This window comes from Prionailurus bengalensis, chromosome B2, assembly GCF_016509475.1.
Source record: "Prionailurus bengalensis isolate Pbe53 chromosome B2, Fcat_Pben_1.1_paternal_pri, whole genome shotgun sequence".
Taxonomy (NCBI): domain Eukaryota; kingdom Metazoa; phylum Chordata; class Mammalia; order Carnivora; family Felidae; genus Prionailurus; species Prionailurus bengalensis.
In genome coordinates this window covers 110,416,194-110,430,298 of record NC_057349.1, presented here as the reverse complement: position 1 = coordinate 110,430,298, position 14,105 = coordinate 110,416,194, and the positions used below count along the sequence as shown (strand labels likewise).

The window sequence follows — 14,105 nt, the reverse complement described above, 5'->3', positions numbered from 1 at the left end:
ATGTCCAATTCGAGGGGCACCTGGCTGGCTCGGTCAGTGGAGCATGTGACTCTTGAACTCAGGGTCAGGAGTTCAAGTCTCACATTGGGTATAGAGCTTAGATCAAAACAACAACAACACAAATAAATAAATAAGACAAAACAAAACAACAACAACATTAAAAAGCTAACAGGTGGCTAATTTAAAAGGATGAAAAATGAATAAATATATTAATGAATAAATAAATGTTTAAAAAAAAAAAGAATGTCCAATATGAGTGAATGAGCTGAGTATTTCGAGTTAGAATGGTAAGCTGTGAATTTAAGCCCCAGTCAAACCCAGCATTTGATCTCAAATCTGCTACTTTCTATTAAATGACTTTGAAAAGATATTCTCTTCACCTACTTATTTAGAAAATAGAGCCATAAGACCAACTCCACAGATTGGAGAATAAATGTAATATGTGAAAGCACCTAGTCTGGGCCTGGTATGTTGTTCAGTAAATAGTTAAGTTTCCATTCGTTTAACATGTATGCTCATTTCCACGTGAAGAAAAAATTAACATGGTCCCTTCGAAAAATTTTAAGCCTCTGTTACATATTGAAAAATACATTATACGTTGAAGTTCTCTACATTTGCCCTAATCCCATTTCCTCCTTTGGAAATCAGCTCCATAAACTACCTTTTCTATGCCTTTGGCCTCTCCCACGCTAATCACTTCTTCATGGCATCAAAAGAGAGAATCAAGACCTCTCCTTGAAACAGTAACTAAAAATTAATTTGACCCTATGTCCTGACTCTCACTACCCACCCACCTTTTTCTCCCATTTTCTGGTTACAGTCATAGGATGGGCACTCAACACTGGCTGATCCCATTCCCTTATTTTCCATTTTTCACCCAATAAAATCTGGCCTCCACCTCCCAATCATAAAACTATTACTCTGACTGGTAGGCTACTTGTCAAATAAAAAATCCTTTCAGCCCTTTTCCTACAAAGTCATCTCATGACTATGACCTATTGATCACACCACACATTTTGACGCGCTACATACCCTTGTTGCTATGACAATGCCCTTTCCAGCTTCTCTTTTTTGGGCTCTCAGGAGAATTCACCTTCTAGACTTCCATTTTATCCCACTTCCCTTCTCATTCTACGTGCTTGCCATAGAAGTCTCATCATTATAGTTAACTTCCTGTATGCATCCTAAGCTTGTTAAAAAACAGCCTCTTGGATATCTTCAACTTTGATTCCTCTTTTACTCATCATCTTCCCCCATACCCACTATATTAGTTTCCTAGGGCTGCCACAACAAATTGCCACAAACCAAGTGCCTTAAAACAATATGAATTTACTCCCACACAGTTTGGGAGGTCAGCAATCCAAAGTCAAGGTGTCAGTAGGGTTGGTTCTTTCTTGGGGATTCAGAAAGAGAATCTGTTCCATAGATCTCTCCTAGCTTCTGGTGGTTGCTGGCAAATCTTGGAATTCCTTGCATCTGCATAACTCCAGTCTCTGCCTCTATGTTTGTCTTCCTCCGTGTCTCTGTGTCTTTTTTTTTTTTTTTTTCTTATAAGGATAGTAATTGTATTGGGTTAGGGGACCACCCTAGTCCATATTAACCAATTACAACTGCAATTACCCACTTTCTAAATAAGGTCACATTCTGAAAATCCAAGAAGTACATGAATTTTGAGGAGACATTATCCAACCCAGTAAATCTGCCAAATTTGCCCTCATTCTTATATTGCCTCAAACCTCAAGCCAAGACTCTGAGAAGCACTCTTTACTCCCACCTCTTTCTAACTTCATATCCCACTTGTCAAACCTGATCATCTTCAGCTTCTAATATTTCTAGACTTCAAATACTCTTGTTCATCTCTAATTCGTCATCCCTAATCCCCAATTTACTCTTTAACATCTCTTTCTGGGGCTACTACACTAGGTGTCCAACCTCCCTCAAATCCAAACTTGTCAGAGTTACAAGAGTATATATAAATACATACATACAATTTCATGGCATATTAGAAAGATGTAGAGCTGCTTTTTATTTTTTGTTACTGCTTCTTTACTGCAATGCACACAATCATGATAGCTCTCCTTCTTCAGGGACGTGGGAACTAAAAGAAAGAGTAGTTTCTGTGGAAGCTCTGGACTCTATAACATCTTCTTTTGGCTTGGTGGATTCTTTATAAACCTTTAGCATGTGGAAAATCTATCATATCTACAATCTAGCTTTTTATTAGATTTCAAGGCCTCTTTGGGAAAGACAGACAAGAGGGGCTTATTTCAGTGTTTTGAAATTTAATAGTATTCCTTGGCTCCAGAGACTCCACAAGAGAAGTACTTATTCTCATTTTTTAAATAAACAAGCATAATAAACTAATGTAATTACATGAGTTATAAGCCATCCTTAGTTATGTGCATGCATGTGCATGCACACGTGCACACACGCATACACAGATTTTTAAAAATAGTGTTTTCTTCTGAGACATATTAGCCCAGCCCATAAAGATTAGAAATAAAGACTTTTATAGTAATTTAAGTAGACGCATGCTTGGGAAGACTGCTTAACTCTTCCCTGTCTTCCATGGTTTTATTCCTAAAACTATCACACTGGATATCAGTTTCCTCCTTTATTCCACCTCAAAAGTGAAAGTCTTAGAGTTAACCATGGTGATTTCCATATTTCCAAGTGGGGATTCTTTTTCATCAACATAGTAGATTTTAGAGCTTAAGGAAGTAGAGACTATGGGAAGGGAGAATTTAAGAAATAGAAGAAAAAATTTAGCTCCATTTATTTTGCCTATAAATGCTGCAAACAAGTTCGAGCCATCCTGGCCCCAGACTATGTAATCTCAAAGTGCCTTCATTTTCCTTGACCCTCTTTCCAGTCTGAGAAATCTCATTCTAACTGATCCAGGATTCCAGGTGAGATTACCTCTTCCTGTTCAGGAATACAGTATAACGAATCCAAATTATTTTATTCTTAGACAACTCTGAACTTCTTTTGCAACTAAATACCCAACTCTTGGACACCATCATATTTTAGAAGTAGAAGTGTCTGGAGGACACAAATCCACTCTGATTTATAAAGCCCACAGCCTGCACCGTACCCGGGCATAAAACTGGTCTTGCCATTGAGAACTGGAATAAAGAGTATATCTCACTTGAGTGAAGAGTAGACTATTTGAGTTCTCAAAATCAGTTGTATATCCAATAAAACAACAGCAACAACAACAACATAACCACTTTTGGTATGTTCAGATTCTTAACCTGGAGTTCTTTTTATGTAATGTCACCAACTGATCATAACATAAAAAGTACATACAGCATATTAACATAAAAATTTCTGAGACCAACAAGATTCAGAAAAGCACTGTACTAATGGCAGAAGTTTTAAAATATGAATACAGGAGCTCTAGATTTATTCTCAATATGTGATTTTTATACACATCATAAATATGCAATCATAAGCCTTAGATCTCCACATCTAAGAATAGAGTATGTTTAATTATTATTTAAAAGAATTATGTGGCATCATGGTTAAGGAAGCTTATTTTATCATAGGATTTTAGGGTTTTTATATTCAGAAAAATTATTTTTTAACTCAATTAAAATCTTGTATTGAAGGAATGGAAAACCACTGAATTTACTATCAGCCCATTAAGGTCTGAGTCTCATCAACATTTTGAAACACAATTTTCAAATTGCTTTCTTTCTCATTTTCAATGGACATAGAAGGAAATTCAGTCTTCATTAAGCCTGATTTACTCTCATTAAGCATTAAAAAAAGAAATTGGGGAGAGGTATGAATAGGCAGAAAACAGAGGATTTTTAGGGCAACGAAAATACTCTGCATGATATTACAATAATGGATGCCTGTCATTACACATTTGCCCAAACAATGTGCATAGAATGTAAAAGAGTGAATCCTAGGTTAACTATGGAGTTTGAATGATTACAATATGTCAGTGTAGGTTTATCCACTGTAATAAATGCACCAGTCCTGTGCACGATTTTGATAATGGGGGAGGCTATACATGTGTGAAGGCACTGATTATATGGGAAATCTCTGTACTTTCCTTTCAATTTTACTTTGAATCTAAAACTGTTGTAAAAAAAATTGTTTTTAAAAATATTTTATTCCTGAGAAATACTACTTTTTTTCAAAATTATCTGAGCTCTAAATTCGAAAGAAAGAAAAGTATTTCCTCTCCCAACCTTCTCTCTACATATATGTATCAAATCATATATGATCCAGTAAGAAACATTTATGTCTCCAGAATTTTCGACTTTTTGTAAATATAAAACTTCTACCTAAAAATCACTCTATAATGCTCTTTAAAAGTTAGACATAAGTTTATCATACAACTCAGCAATTCCACTGATGAATATCTACCTATGAGAAATGAAAACATATGTACCTACTAAGACTTGCATGAAAATGTCCTTAGCATCATGATTCATAATAGCCTCAAACTGAAAACAACACAAATGTCCATTCACTAATGAAGAGAGACAGAATGTGGTATATCCATACAATGGAAAAAAAGAAATGAAATACTGATACATGCTACAACATAGATGAATCTCAAAAACATTATGCTACGTAAAAGAAGCCATAAACAAAAGACCACATATTGGATGATTCCACTTATAAGAAATGTCCAGAAAAGACAAATCTATAGAAACTCTAAAGAGATTAGTGGTTGGGAGTGAGAACAGAGACTAACCATAAATGGACATGAGGAATCTTTTGGGGGTGATGAAAGTGTTATAAAAACTGAGTTATGATAATGTTTTTACAACTTGGTAAATTTTCCTTAAAAATCACTGAAAGGGGTAAATTTCTAAAAATCTAAATTTCTAGTTTAAAATTGACTAAAGAGGAGAAAAATTGTCTAACACAAATGGTATGTGACACATTTTTAAATTTCCTGCGTAAGTATTCCATTAGCCTTGGATATTTTGTTGTAGAAAGATGTGGCAAAGACTAAAGTCAATTACTTAAGACTCCCCCCCCAAAAAATCATACTTTGCTTCAAAATGGAATCATTTTATCTTCTGAAGCGTCTTTTTAGAAAATGAACGCTTTTGTGTTTTTTTTTTTTTTGTTTTTGTTTTTTTGGGTTTTTTTTCAACGTTTATTTATTTTTGGGACAGAGAGAGACAGAGCATGAACGGGGGAGGGGCAGAGAGAGAGGGAGACACAGAATCCGAAACAGGCTCCAGGCTCTGAGCCATCAGCCCAGAGCCTGACGTGGGGCTCGAACTCACGGACCGCGAGATCGTGACCTGGCTAAAGTCGGACGCTTAACCGACTGCGCCACCCAGGCGCCCCGAAAATGAACGCTTTTGAGTAGTATCTACAGAGGGGCATTCTAGTATGGATCATATCAGTAGGAAACAAAAAAGGTTTTCAAAATGTTGGCGTAACCAACCTCGATCCACAATCTACCCCGTTACAGGACTTTCTGTGAGCTTTATGGCCATCAGATCTCATTTTAACAACCCAAATTCTAAGCTTTCTGAATATTAAATCTCAGAAGGATTTTTTTTTAATGTGTAGAAACGCCGATATGAAGAAAAGCATCTTGTGAAGAGACAAAGTGGAGAGACAGATTTTGAATCTACATGTACATAAAGAAAGATGTAATGCTCACAGTAATTCTTACCCAATTCTTTTTCAGTATACAAACCGTTGTGTTTTTACTTTTTGATTTTTTTCTAAGTGGATATTTAAGTGGTCTCCGGGCTCAGATTTCTACTTTCTGTCCTGCACAGACTCCGACTAGTAATAACTGAGGGGTTTTTTTTGGTTTTTTGTTTTTTTTTTTTTTTTTTTGGAGGGGGTAGTGTGGAGTGAGGTGGGGGCTGGAGGGTTAAGTGTGTTTCCCTTTTACCCCGCTCATGCTAAACGTTTTCCAAAGGAACCGAGTTCAGTTGCGCTCCCTGGGATGAATTCTACGAAGATGGGACTGGAGGGTCAGTCTCAGCCTTATTCTGCAGGGAGCCAGCAGAGGCAGACGGGCCATCTCCCCCAGAAGACACTTTCAGGTGCTTCCCCAAGGGATTACAGCAGCAGCAAGCAGGACCCACGCCCTCCATCTCCTAAGCCCCTGCGAACTCCCGGGCAGGAGTCCTAGGCTCGGGGAAACCTCCGGATCATCCGGTCTAATCAGTCCCGTATTTTGTCAAAGAATGAACGGAGACTAGTGAGGTGAGATGAGGTGAGTTGGCTAAAGCCACAGAGCCTGACGCTGGCAGAGCGGGTTAGAACTCGCGTCTCTCTGCTTTTCCGGTGGCCGCCAGCAGCTGCCTGGGGCTGGGAACGCGCAGCCCAAGGAAAACGACGTGGCATTGCCGGCGAGAGAGGCTAAGGGCTCAACAACTCAGGACAGGAGGTCACTAATGTCCACCTTCAGGGCAGACTCGGCAAAAAACACGTAACCAAACCTCCCAGGTTATGCCTGTTGACCTAAGCTCCCCCTTGCACCCAGACAGTACCTCAGTTTGCATACTAATGATGTGGCCGCTCTAGCACACCGGGCACCTGCTTTGAATTCCCCCGTGCCTGTGCAGACTGAGCGGAAAATGGGAAAGTTGCACTTACCACATCTTCCCTCACTCAGTCTCCCCCGACTCCCCAAGTCCTTTCCCTCCCTCCTTCGCACCAGCCACGCTCACGCCCGCTATCCCTCCACCTGGTACGTACCAGCCGCGCGCAGAGCTCCGCGCTGAGCCTGGGCCAGGTGTCCTCGCGCGCGGGTTCGCCCAGCCTCCCTGTGGCCGAGAGCTGCGACGCGGGCTCCAGCTCCCTGCCGCCTTTCCCGTCCACTGCGATGCGGACGCCTCTGAGCTGCTGGGCTGGGGCGCAGCCAGAAGGTGGCAGTGACTCGGGGGGCGGAGGGAGCGACAGGCTGGACCCGCCCCCGGCGCAGAGCGCTCCCCCCCCCCCCCCGCCTCCCCGCCACGCACACACCCTCCTCGGTATCCGCGTGCAGTGGAGCTCTGGGCGCCGTGAGGCTCGCGGGGAAGAGCGACAGTGGCTCTTCCCTGTTGGCGCCCCGCGCAGGACTCTCCTGCAAGCGTGTTAACAAAACTCGTCAGTGATCACAGAACCTCTGTTCTACCCTCCTGCCACTCTGTCCTCCTGGGTGATTGCTCAGGTTGTGTTAAGAATTCGCTTGATGTGAGTGCAGGAATTTCGCCACTCTCCCAGTTCCCAGACGCTACAACTTGTCGGTTCGACCCAACGTGTGCGCCCGGGGGGATGTATTCTCCAAGAGTCCTAAGGTTGCGTTTTGATCTACTCGTGACTGTTTGGAGAAGGTAGGAATGTGCATAGTTTTCTTATCTGCACCCAGAATCTGGGTCTTCGTGTTTATTAGCAGATTATTTTAACAGATTGGGAAGGAACATGCAATGCCAACAACTTTTAGGCAAAGAAAAATAGATAACAATGCCATATCCAGTTTCGTTTTCAGGTTCTCACAAGGAAAATTAGGTCCTTATTAGGGTTTCATTGTGTCCTTTGAAAGCCATGTTACCTGGAGCCTGCTTCGGATTCTGTGTCTCCCTCTCTCTCTAACCCTCCCCCGCTCATGCTCTGTCTCTGTCTCAAAAATAAAATAAAACATTAAAAAAAATTTTTTTTTAAAGAAAGCCATATTAAATGGATGACAATAGTGCTGAAAAAATTAAGATACGATTCTCTGGTTTGTCCTCATTAAAGTCCTGAGATCGCCTCTGTTTTCCTGAAAGTCGTTTTTAGTGCTTAAAATCTTAATACCAATATTCGCATTGGCATTCTGCTCTGGCTCCCTAAGCAAGGCCTATGATACCTGCTTCACTAATAACTACTTCTAAATTCCCTTTTTAGGCAAAGGCTATGTGAGATACAAAATTATAATCAGTCAAATATTTGATTTAAAATACCAACTAATGGTGCTACAATCAGGCCCTTTAAGTTACTTAATATTCTTACCCCCACAATGTAGTAATAATCATCACTATTTTCATTTAGCAAACCGAGGTCCAGCGAGGTTAGACAAGGTTTGAAAAAAGTGAAATAGCTAAGACTGCAAATCAGTTTTTGAACTTAGGTTTTTCTGCCTTTAAGGTTGATCAACTTTTCTAAACTTAAGATCTGTTAATAAATCTTATGATTTTTCTAAATGTCGATCCTGTATGTTTTATCTTCTAAGAACATAGTTACTTGTGTGGTTGTTCAAACATTAATTAAAGGAATTGAGATGGTTATTTTTAGTGTAACTTCAAAACTTATTGACATTATCAAAAATATTTGTATACCAAATATATTATAAATATTATTATTAAGGCAAATTATTCTGAGTCCTATTCATTTGAGATAGCCTATAATAGAGAATGATACTAAAGTGTTTAAATATTTGAGTCATACTATGATGATCGGATTTTTATGATTCTGCAACTATATACCTTGTACTCACAAAATTTGTTTTGTTAGCCTTGTATTTTGGGTTAAATTTGATAATATCATTAGTCTTTACTGATATACTTTTAAATTACATATTTGAAATAATCAGAATCACTTGAATGTATGTCCATGAACACTCTATCTTCAGTGGCTAGAGTAGCACAAAACAAGTGCTTAAAAGCAGTTTTTTAATGAAAAAATGTAATTTCACTTCCTTCAATTAAGACAAAATAATGACTTAAGAAACCACTGTAGAATGCTTTTGTCTACTTAGAATAGATTGAAGATTTTGATAGTCTGTCACTTCTATAGGAAAGTAAGGGAGATGATGCCATCAGGTAAACAGCCTAAAGGTTTGCAGTAACTGTTGCTAAGAATGGTAGAGAGAACCTGACCATAAATCCAAAGAAGTACTTTTGAGTCCAGGAACTGGTGGTGGTAGTAGTTGCACACGGTTGTGTGAATTTTTGTAAAATGTATGATTCTTAATGCAGAAAGTTTAATCAACTGTGGGGCTTTACCAAGTGGTCTGATGGAAAAACTAGGAGAAAACTTGGCTACCATTACTAAGAGAGCAGGTGAAGGACAGAGCCATGAGATTAATGTAATACTACATAGGAGAATAGGTAGAGACATAAAAAAAAAAAAAAGGAGAGAGGGGCGCCTGGGTGGCGCAGTCGGTTAAGCGTCCGACTTCAGCCAGGTCACGATCTCGCGGTCCGGGAGTTCGAGCCCCGCGTCAGGCTCTGGGCTGATGGCTCAGAGCCTGGAGCCTGTTTCCAATTCTGTGTCTCCCTCTCTCTCTGCCCCTCCCCCGTTCATGCTCTGTCTCTCTCTGTCCCAAAAATAAATAAACGTTGAAAAAAAAAAAAAAAAGAGAGAAAAAGAAGTTAAGGAGCTACAGATATAAATCAAATGAGGGAGAAAAATAAGCTATAGTCAAGGTGGGATAGGTTTCTTGAAAGTTCTAATAGTAGTGATGACATGGTTTATGGAAGAAAAGTGGGTGAGGTTGGCTGACATAGAATGAAGATGAAGAAGTTGGAGACTAAGGTACTGGAAAGGCCTTTCACATGGACACTGAAGCCACCAACAAATAAGAGAAGCCATGAGAGTGAGTCATATACCAAAGATTTCCATGAATGTGGTGGAATGATCTGAAGCCAAGTAGATGACTGTGCAGAGTTGGGGCAGAAGGTACATATACAGGAAGCAAGGGGCTAAACAGATCAAGGGCTGATATAAGAGGTGGTCCGCTGTTCAAAATCAATACTGGGGAGCTACAAGGATATCAATGCTGCCTTCCATGGCTCTAGGAAGTTAAACAATAAGCATTTTATCCTGAGGAAAGAAGATCTATGGGAAACTATTCTCAGAAGAAAGTTGATTTTCACATAAAGCAAGAAAATGGATAAAGCATAGTGTGAAGAAGTTACCAAGGTAGTGGAATTTATCAGTATTGAACAAAGACTCTGCAAGGTCAGGGTGGATACATTTAGGAGGCAGAGCTGGCCTCACAAGTATCCAGCCTGTGAGTAGCACAGGGCTCTATTCTAAAAAGGCCCTGGGGCACCTGGGTGGCTCAGTCAGTTAAGCATCTGACTCTTGGTTTCGGCTCAAGTCGTGATCTCACAGTTTGTGGGTTCGAGTCCCAAGTCAGGCTCTTCACTGCCAGAATCTCTGCTTGGGATTCTTTCTCTTGCCCTCCCTCTCTTCCCCTTCCCTGGGGGATCTCTATTTCAAAATAAATAAATAAACATTAAAAAGAAGAAGAAGGAGAAGAAGAAGGAAAAAGAGAAGACAGCTCCGTGATTCCCTTACAACTCTTCTGTTCTTGTCTTGAAATTCCTAGTTTTAAAGTGACCCCACATTTTCATTTTGCAATGGTTCCCCCAAATTATGCAGCCAGTCCTCTTTGGGGGAAGTGAAGAAATTGGAGTACAGAGAAGGAAGAAGCAGTACAATCCCTCTGAGAATTAAAGTATGGGAGAGACTGAGTCAGGAGGTGGTATTGTGAGGGAAAGCCAAGAATGGTGGAGGAAGCTGTGTAGTTGTAGGGTTTCAAGTGACATCCACTTGGGCTCTCTTCAGGGCCAGGCCAGCTGAGATGCGGGCAGGAGAGGCACACAGCAGTCCCCATCAGACTGCTCCATGTTTCCAGAGGCTAGTTTCCTAGGGCTGCTATAACACATCTCTGCAAACTTGGTGACTTGAACCAGCAGAATTTTATTTTCTCACAGTTGTGGAAGCCAAAGTTTGAAATCAAGGTGTTGGCAGGGCAGTGCTCCCTCTGAAGGCTCTAGGGGAGACCCCTTTTTGCCTCCTTAGCTCTTAGTGGCTATAGGTGATCATTGGTGCTCCTTGGCTTGTAGCTGCATAACTTCAATCTCTACCTCCACCTTCAAGAATATTCTCTGTTTTTCTTCTCTGTGGTCTTCACTTTTCTCTTATGAAATACTTTACCCGGTTAATCCAGAATAATCTCGTCTGGAGCTCCTGATCTTAGTTACATCTTCAAAGACCCTTTTTCCAAATAAGGTTACATTCACAAGTACTGGGGTTAGGACTTAGACATATCTTTTTGGAGACTAGCATTCAGTCTACTAAAGTGAGGTTGGCTGAGGCCATACGAATAGCCAGTCTGGATGACACTGGCAGCTGATAGCTTTTCAGGTCTATTTAGAAAACCAGGATATCTATAATAATGTGAAGCTTATCAATGTTTCTAAAGCTTTCCAACCATGAAATTTAATACATATGAAACCAAAAGATTAAAATTGCCTAGAGAGACTTTACATCCCCAGGAGTGACTATCTGTCCTTGGGGACAAAACGCACTGAGGAGAGGAGTCCTGTACCTGGGACAGTGTCCCATCTGGTTATAGAGAATTGAGCAAATGGAATCTTCCACTCCTCCTCTTCAGCCATCTTCCATTCTGGAGGACATATGTGGTTCCCTGGTACTAAAAGAGAGTCTACAGGATGACCACATCTCTCCCTGAAAATACAAGATTTAGAAAGATTGGAGGAATGACCTTGTGAATCTGTATCAGATGCTGAACTAGCTTTCCAAATCATGACTTATAAAGAACAATCTTAAAAACTCCTAAAGAAGGAAGAAAGGGGCACCTGGGTGGCTCAGTCAGTTAAGCGTCTGGCTTTGGCTCAGGTCATCATCTTGCAGTTTGTGAGTTCAAGCCCCGCATCGGGCTCTGTGCTGACAGCTCACAGCCTGGAGTCTGCTTCAGATTCTGTGTCTCCCTCTCTCTGTTCCATCTCCACCCTCTCTCTCTTTCAAAAATAAATAAACATTAAAAAAATTTTTTTAATAAAAAAGTAAAAAATTTAAAAAACTAAAAAAAGAAGGAAGAAAGAAATGTTGAAACCGTTCTGTGCCAACCTCATCCTCTTCCTCCAAACAACGGGCACTCTGAGAAATGGTTGAGTAGCTACCAAAGTCCAATGGAGCTCCCCTTAAATACAGTCACACTCTTCTGCTTATAATAGAACAGAAGCCATAAATTCCTTCAAATGTTCCACCTATTGTTTCTGGATGATGACAGTGAGAAGGTCCCATGTTGTGCCAGTGGGGGCAGCAACATAACTGGGCCAAGATCTGCAGATCAGAGGAGCAGCCATCTTTGAGTGACCTTGAAGGAAGTTGCCTTGAGACCAAGTTTGGATGACATAGTGGCCTTTGGCAGAAGGGAGTAAAGCCTGAGTTGGCCAGTGGTGACTCTGCTTCTGTGGTGTGGAAGAAAAGATATCATCACAGACCCACATCATCAAGGTTGGTGATCCATTCATCTGAGGCTATAGAGTGAGAGGTAGAGCGAAGAGGAAGAGGATGCTCTCCTTTTAGAATTTAAAATAGAAATATTCTAACAAAGTATTCCAAATCATCATTACATTCATGTTTCTCCTGCTTCTAGTCAATGGGGCATCATTTCACAGAGTAGCAGAGTATATGAAAAAAAAAAAACAAACATTTAAAAAAAAAAAACACCACTGAAAACAGGAAACCTTGTGCTCTGATCCCAAGTAGTAAGGCCATTAATTGTGAATATTCTTGCTAAAGTCAGTTTTCTCTGAAGGGAAAGAGAAGCTATAAGATCAAAAGATTGTCCTGCTCTAAAACTCTATAAACTGAATTGGCTTTCTTATTCAATCCAAACTCTTCAGCCCAGTGAGAACACCTTACCCACCCATCTCCATCTCACTTCAATTCTTATCATTTCCCAACCAAATCCTTTTCCAGATAAGCTAGTCAACTTGCCAGTCCCTGTGACTGGCTTCTGCAGTCTAACATTCATAATTGGTGTAGGTGATATGCTTATTTTCACTACTTCCTACTCCTAAACAATGTTATTTAATTTCCCCAAACTCCTGTTCACAAATAATCTACTTATGAAGACCTAGTGGTGAATTTTTTCCATCTCTGATCAATTTGTTCAAACATATGTCATGTGTTTGGGGAGTATAGCAATGTTAAATTAAAAGAAAACTAGTATTTTCTTAAGCTCTTGGCATGCCATTAAAATACTTTCATCTGTATTAAGTCTCCTAATTAAACTGTAAGCATAAAGTTCTTATATTCCATAATAGAATATATGGAATTTTCCAACTTCTTCCAGTAAATAGACAATGTTTTAGAAACAATAAAAATAAAATTCCTAACCGTGGAGCCATTCACTGGTACAGGACTGAAACATTCTTGGCCCAGAGTAGGCATTCAATAAATATTTTTATATAAATATATAAGTAAGTCAATCGACCCTTTTCTATTCAACCATAATTTTATACACACACACACACACAAACACACATGAAAACACCAACTATTCTTCTTCAATAGGATGACCTTTCACCAGTATGTGATAATTTATTTGTTCAAATTAGTTTTATTTTTAACAGCATATTTAAGAAATAGTTAAAACATTTTAATATACGTTTATATGTATTGCTTTTGTGTACAGATTCATAAAATCAGAGATGAGATCTTTAAGATTAGATGATCATCATAATTAAAAAAATTAATAACTTCTGGGGCGCCTGGGTGGCGCAGTCGGTTAAGCGTCCAACTTCAGCCAGGTCACGATCTCACGGTCCGTGAGTTTGAGCCCCGCGTCGGGCTCTGGGCTGATGGCTCAGAGCCTGGAGCCTGTTTCTGATTCTGTGTCTCCCTCTCTCTCTGCCCCTCCCCCATTCATGCTCTGTCTCTCTCTGTCCCAAAAATAAATAAACGTTGAAAAAAAAATTTTTTTTTTAATTAATAACTTCTAACCCAGGGGATCTCAGTGTCTCTAGAATTTTCTCACTGTCCCTGTTTTTAAGTAAGTTCTCCACCCACCATAGGGCTTGAACTCACCATCATGAGATCAAGAGTCACATACTCTACTGATTGGCCGAGCCAGGTGCCTCTGGGATTTTATTAGAAAACGTACATTTTTATCAGATGTGCAATAACATTTACATGATACTTATTATATTATTCACAGTAAATATTATGTATTATGGTCCTGAATTACTCATTAACTGTAGATAACTATGTTGAATCCTAAGTTATCTTATAAAATGAGTTGGGTCTTTTTTGATTTGAGGCAAATTCTAACGTAACTCAAGTATCGCTCATGGAAGTTAGGATGGGTAGAGTCATCTAAAAAAGGG

At 39.9% G+C, this 14,105-nt stretch overlaps 1 protein-coding gene across 2 annotated transcripts in view; it reads right to left on the bottom strand.

The window, feature by feature from the left end:
* Nucleotides 1-14,105, bottom strand: part of PKIB (cAMP-dependent protein kinase inhibitor beta) — a 152,102-nt gene that overhangs the window by 98,024 nt on the left and 39,973 nt on the right. The window contains exon 1 of one of the 2 annotated variants that reach the window (XM_043592233.1): nucleotides 6,697-6,801. The exons of the other annotated variant lie outside the window; for it this stretch is intronic. The gene's annotated coding sequence lies outside the window, so the exon portion shown is untranslated. Of the gene's footprint in view, nucleotides 1-6,696; nucleotides 6,802-14,105 lie in introns of those variants that run through there. 2 annotated transcript variants of the gene reach the window in all.